Raw genomic sequence first — 7,227 nt, forward strand, 5'->3', positions numbered from 1 at the left:
AAAAGTGAGACTTACTAATATGAATGTGTTGGGGGGGTTTTCTCCTGCTATATTAGGTACAGAATAGGGAGCAAGTTGGATTAGCCAGGGCTGCCAATTTGCCAAATAAGTGCAACAGAGAGAGAGAGGCAAGGGAATCGAAGATACATGCATGGAAGCGATTCTATTAACTGGCTGTGGGCTTTACACTGGTTAAAGAGGGAAGAGAGAGCAATAAAGGAGAGAGGCATGAAGGAAGGTAGAATCAGTAGATTGAAGGTCCTGGTGGAATCAAAAGAGTTTTGGAGATAAAGTACTAGGGGGAATGAGTTGGAAAGATGTTGGGAAGAAAAGAGGTGATAGTCAGAGGATGGGATGCATGAAACTGAGATTATGGGAGAATGGGAGATGTTATGGGTTGAATTGTGTCTCTCCCCTCCTTAAAAAATATTGAAGTCCTAAACCCCAGTACCTTGGGAAATGACCTTACAGAAGTAATCAAGTTAAGTTATAAAAGGATAACTCTAAGGTTTTTGGAGCAATTGGTAGGAAGAAGTTGCCATTTGAGTGGGCCCTAATCCAAAATGACTGATGTCCTTATAAAAAGGGGAAAATTGGACACAGGGAGAATGCCACGTGAACATGATGGCAGAGATCAGGGTGATGCGTCTGCAAGCCAAGGAATGCCAGTGATTGCCAGCAAACCACCAGAAGCTAGGGGAGAGGTCTGAGAGGAACAGATTCTTCGTCAGCAGCCCTCAGAAGGAAGCAACCCTGCTAACTAACACCTTGATTATTCTAGCCTCCAGAGCTGTGAGCAAGTTAATTTCTGGTTTTTGAGCCACCCAATCTGTGACACTTTGTTACAGAAGCCCTGGGACACTGATACAGAAGGGTTGCAGTTATGGGTAATGAGAAGGACCAGGGGATGACCATGGGAGTGAGTGGCTCAGATAGGGTAGAGGGCAAGGTCATTGGAAAAGAGGTCATGGAATGCAGAGGCCAAGGTACTGGGAGGATTACCTCTGTAGATATTGAGAGCTCTCAGAATTAGGACAGAATTAGCATCAGAGGGGGTGACAGTGAGGCAGGAGCCAAAACCTCAAGAAATAAGAGGAAGTAACCCAGAGATTGATAGACAAGTGGAAAAGAGAGGCATGATGGGTTGGGATAGTCCGTTGACATGAGATTCAAAGCTGAGGGACTTTAGGGAAGAAGAATGGTCTGAAAGCACTGAGGAGTACAGAGGGTGCCTACACACCCACTGGCCTTATGGCACAGGGGCTGAGGGAGAGACAGCAGTGCCCACTTGAGAGGTCTGCAGGGAGGGGGCATCCTCAGGGAGAGCCGGGAGGTCAAAGGGAACATTCGAAGAGGCTGTGTCCATGAGAAGTTTGCTGATGAAGAGCCATGAGCTTGAGAGGACCCAGTGGAAGGGTTTCGGGAGACAGGAACAGAGCAGGGAATGTGCAGGGCTGTGAGGATCAGAGTGTGGGAGACAAAGGGTCATCCCACGTCAAGAGGATAGACTACAAGATATGGTGGCATGTTTATCAAGTTACCACAGAGGGACTCTTTTTTCACTGTAACCTTTTATACCTTTTGAATTTCATACCGTGTGCCTGGGGAAAGGGGTGACGATGTGGAATGGTCACTGCAGACAGAGCAGAGGGACCAGGGTAAGGACAAGTCAAGGATTTTTCAAAGGAGGCTGGAGCCCAATGGAGGCTGAGAAGCAGAAACGCCCAGTGGCACAGTCTGCAGGAAAGTGGGATTTTTGTGGTTCCTGTTTCTTCTCTTAGCAGGTGCAGAGGCCTGGTTCTAGGACTAGAAAAGGAAGATGGTGGGCTTAGTGCAAGGATGGGCTTTGTTGAGGTGGCTGGTGATGTCATCCACCATAGGCTCCAGCCTGAGCAATAATAATAACATATAAGAGCAAACACATAACACAGCATTTACAGTGTGCCAGGCACTGTTCTAAGTGCTCACACATATTAATTCAGTTCATCCTCACCACAACCTTTTTAGGTAGATATTATCTTTATCCCCATTTTAATATGAGAGTGAGGCTCAGAGAGCTTACGCAAGCTGCCCAAGGTCAAAGCTTGTCTGTGGAAGACCTGTGATTCAAACCCAGGCAGTCCAGCTCCAGAGTCTGCATTAAACAAAGACAGAGGTTATGCCTGAGGGGCCTTGAAAGGAGCAGGATAAAGTGGAGGGGTTAAGGGGCAGGACTGGAGTTTCAATGCACCCAGAATGCAAGGGAGAGAGCATGCGAGAGCTGGGACGTTGTGGGCTGTGGGCTGAGAGTGGAAGAGTAGACTTCTATACTCAGGCTAGCTGAAATGAGCCAGAAGTGAAAGCCCTGGGAGGGGTGAAGATCGAGGAACCGGGCAGTGGGTGGCGGAGGGCCACCCACGGGAGCACAGGAGTTGAACACGGGTCTCTGATAAGCGCCGCTGATGATTCCTGCGGGAGGGTAAGTGGGCAGGGAAGAGTCCAAGCTGAGGGCAGCTGGGGCCTGAGGTGGCAGAAGCCACCAGAAAATCGGGTTTCCGTCGTTCACTCGTAGGGTAGCTAACAGGGTAGCACTGGGGGCCTTCTCTAAGGCAGAAGCAATCCAAGGAGTTATTTAAAAGCCTCAAATTCAAGTATGCCGCATATGTTCTTTGTTTGAGATTCTTCAACTTGAAAAGAAAAAAGTCATTTCCTACGGAACAGTCGGAAAATACGTGGCCACCAGGTGGCGCAATAGCGGCAGCGCCCACCTAAGAGGTTTGCAGGCCTGAAGTGCCACTCTGTGGCGAGAAGACGAGATGCAGGGTCCCCTCCCTTCACCCCTGGTGACCATCACACCGCATCCTGGCTACTCTCTCCCCACACCCAATACACGCGTTGCACAAAGTACAGAGAACATGAATATGTGGACTTGGACAGACATAAACTGTCCCTGTCAGAGTCTGTTTCACCTAGAACCTCCCTCGCCAGTCCAGCCCCAGCTGGACCTCAGGGTGGGCACTTTTCCCACAGCCAGTCCCAAGGCAGGCAGCGTTGGCAAGGGAGCAGAAGGGACTCTGGGCCTGGTTTGCCTCTCTCTTCCTGCCCCTTCTGAAGTCAGGACACTCTGCAGGGGCCCTTGCGCCCCACGCCGGGCCTCCCCTTTCATTCCTTCATTTCCTCATGCACCCACACTGTTGTTCACACAAGGAACATTCATTGGGCACCTAGTAGGTGTGAACACTGAGCTAACTAAACCAGGGACCCAGGGATAAATGTGGCATGTCCCAGCCCTTGGGACTCACAGTTCTAGTGGGTGATGCCAGTCACTGGGTGATGGATCGTAGGAGAGCGCAGGTAGTGCTCTGATGGAGGGTGCCCGGATGCTGTGGAGACCCCAGAAGGGGCTAAAACCCAGTGTTGGGGGCTCAGAGAAGGCTTCCTAGATGAGGTGGTATCAAAACTAAGAACTGCAGGGTGGGTATGATGAGTCAGGCCAAGTGGGTGTGGGTGAGAGTTCTAGGCAGAAAGATAAAAATACCAAGGCCTAGCAGTGAGGGATCAAATGGAACATTCTAGCATAAATATGAGTGTATTATGGCTGGAGGACTAAAAGATAAGAGGACAGAGGTAAGCAGGAGACTTGAATGTATGATGGGAAGTTTGGACTTTATCCTGACAGCAAAAATGAGTCATTGAAAAGTTCAGTGCTCGCCATCAGAAAGATTCGTCTAGAAATAGTGTGCAGAGTGCACGGGAGAGACCCAAGGCTGGGTACTCGGAGGCCGGTGAGGAGGCTGGAGCAATATTCCAGGCAAGATTCAGTAGGGCCTGCACCTAGGCAGCAGGAGTTGAGTTTGAGGGTAGTACACAGATTTAAAAGATTTCCATATGCTCCTTAAATGGTGAGGTTCCTGGAATTCCACTGGGCTCACTCAATCTTCATAAAATAATGCCTTTGAGGTGCACCTGAGTTGTATGTATCTATAGCTTTTCCTTTTTACTGCAGAGTAGCATTCCATCGCTACCCTGCATGTATTTACATGCATGTATTAGTCAGTTTGTACATTCCCCTGTTGAAGGATGTTTGGATCGTTTCCAGTTTGGGGCTATTACAAATAAAGCGTCTCTGAACATTCTGTTCAGATTTTTGCGTGGATACAACTTTTTATTTCTCTAGGATAAATACCCAGTAGTGCAATTGCTACGTTGTATGGTTAATACATGTTCAATTTTATAAGACACTGCCAGTTGTTTTCCAGAGGTTGTACCATTTTACCTCACCACTTGGCAGTGTGAGGGATCCAGTGGCTCCACATTCTCAGCAGTACTTGATTTTATCACAATTAACAAAAAAAATTTTAGCCATCCTCATCAGTGTATAGTGGTATTTCATGGTTGACTTCATTTGCATTTGCCTAACACCTAATGAGGTTTAAGAGCTTTTCATGTGCTTATTTGCTATTTGTGTATCTTTTTTGGTGAAGTGTCTGTTCAAGGAGCTGACTCGTTCGTATGGGTTTAAAATGTGCCAAATCATCCACATGTCTATCCCTGACTTCTCCCCTGAGCTTCAGATTTATATGCAAAGGCCTCCTGGCACCTTTGTGGAAATCCCTGATGGTGGCCTCCCCAGCATGTTCAAAACCAAAAGTGCCATCCCACCCCCAGTCCTGGGCTTCCCCAGTGGAAGAGCTAACGCTTGGAGGATTTACTACGTGCCAAACACCGTACTAAGTGCTTTCTTTACATGTTTTAATTAACTTAATCCTCACAATCATCCTATGAGGTAAGTGTGTTTTTCCCTCCATTTTCCACATGGGAAAATGAGACACACAAAGGCTGACTGATTCTCCCAAGTTTGCAGAGCTGGCAAGTGGCTGGTAGGACCATCCGGACACCTGAGAGTTACCCTAGATTCTTCTCTCTCTCCTCTCTGCATCTATTCATTCACTAAGGCCTGGACATTTCACCTCCTGAATATTTTATTTCATTGTCTACCCTCCTATCCTTATAACAACTGCTCTGTTTCAGACCGTCTTTTCTCTTGCCTGGACCATTGCTAAGTACCTTTTTTTAAAAAAACTATTATAGAAAATTTCAACCGTACAAAAAGGTAGAGAGAATAGTACAGCGAATATGTCCATTGCCCAGCTACGACCAATATAAACTCATGACCATTCACTTCACCTATACCCTCCACTCCCTGCTGCCACCTAACCTCATTATTTATTTATTTATTTATGGCTGCCTTGGGTCTTCGTTGCTGCATGCAGGCTTTCTCCAGTTGCAGCGAGCAAGGGCTACTCTTTGTTGCGGTGCATGGGCTTCTCATTGCAGCGGCTTCTCTTTTTGCGGAGCCCAGGCTCTAGGTGCGCGGGCTTCAGCAGTTGCGGCACGAGGCCTCAGTAGTTGTGGCGTACAGGCTTAGCTGCTCCACGGCATGTGGGATCTTCCGGGACCAGGGCTCGAACCCGTGTCCCCTGCATTGGCAGGCGGATTCTTAACCACTGTGCCACCAGGGAAGTCCCTAACTGCATTATTTTGAAGCGAATCTCAGACAGCATATTAATACATCTATAGATATTTCAGTATGCACCTCTAAAAGATAACTTTTAAAGAACATCATCACAATTACATGATTAGCAGTATTTATATTAATTATATTATATACTTAGCATTAGCAATACTTTAAATCCTCAACTGTCTAGTCCGTGTTGGTATTAGTTATCTATTGCTGTGTAACTTAGTGGTTTAAAATAACAATAAACATTTATTGTCACTCAGTTTCTGTTGGTCAGGAATTCAGGAGCAGCTTAGCTAGTTCCGGCTCAGTGTCTCCTGAGATTGCAGTCACTTGAAAGCTTGACAGTTCCTGGAGGATCCGCTTTCCAGGTGGCTCAATCACACTGGCTGGCAATTCAGTGCTGGCTGTGGCTTGGGTCCTCTCTGCAAGCACTCTCCACGGGGCAGCTTGAACGGCCTCAGAACCCATGCCTGGTTTCCCTCAGAGCAAGTGCACCAGAGAGCCAAGGAGGAAGCTGCAATGCCCTTCATGACCAAGCTTCGTAAATCATACAGTTCTGCAGTATTCGTCCCATTATAAGTACCAGCCTGCTTCCACGTAGAGGGTATGAATACCAGGAGGCCAGGATTTTTGAGGGGTGGGTGGGCATCCTGGAGAATGGTTACCACAGGTTCAAGTTGCCCCAGTTCTCCCTCTCTCTCCCTCTCTCTCCCTCTTACTCATTTACAGTTGGTTTATTTGAATCAGGATCCAATTCAGGTCTACATCATTGCCATTTTCTTGATATGGCTTGTAAGTCTTAACCTCTAGGTTCCTTTCCCTCTATTGTTTTTTTTTTTTAATTGCGTTCTTCCTTCTTCGCCTTTTCTTTTTCTTAAAAAAGAATCTAGGTTTGTCCTTAGAGTTTTACTAGATTTTGTGGCTTGCATCCCCATTATGTCATTTAACGTAGTCCCCTGACCCGTCTTCCCTGTAAACTGGTACTTGATCTAGAATGTAATATGCCTGAGATTCAACTTTTTTTGGACGTGTTGCTTACTTCCATCAGGAGGCATATGTCAGGTTGTCTCTTAATATGATGATGTTGGCTATTGATTATCATCTCCTAGCTTCATTATTTCGTCAGAGTTAAAACAGTGATACTAATCCTATAATTCCTTCATGTAATTGCCAGAGTACTTCTATAGAGAGAAACTTTTTTTTTTTAAAGAAGATGTTGGGGGTAAGAGTTAATTAATTAATTAATTAATTTTTGCTGTGTTGGGTCTTAGTTTCTGTGTGAGGGCTTTCTCTAGCTGTGGCAAGCGGGGGCCACTCTTCATTGTGGTGCGCGGGCCTCTCACTGTCGCGGTCTCTCTTGTTGTGGAGCACAGGCTCCAGACGCGCAGGCTCAGTAGTTGTGGCTCACAGGCCTAGTTGCTCCGTGGTATGTGGATCCTCCCAGACCAGGGCTCGAACCCGTGTCCCCCGCATTAGCAGGCAGATTCTCAACCACTGCGCCACCAGGGAAGCCCCTATAGAGAGAAACTTTTACTTACTTTTTGATTACCCTGAAGTACAGTTTATACAGAAAAGAAAGGATAAATGCTGCTGTTTATTGACGAAGTGACTGGTTTCTAGCGTCCACCAAAGCTGACCAATATTTTAAAAATATCATGAACTTTTGAGTTTACTGATGCTCAAATTATCCCATCTTTGGCCAGGAGGAGCCTCTTTAGATTAGC

Source organism: Neophocaena asiaeorientalis, unplaced genomic scaffold, assembly GCF_003031525.2.
Source record: "Neophocaena asiaeorientalis asiaeorientalis breed wild unplaced genomic scaffold, Neophocaena_asiaeorientalis_V1.1 scaffold134, whole genome shotgun sequence".
In the NCBI taxonomy this organism is placed as follows: Eukaryota; Metazoa; Chordata; class Mammalia; order Artiodactyla; family Phocoenidae; genus Neophocaena; species Neophocaena asiaeorientalis.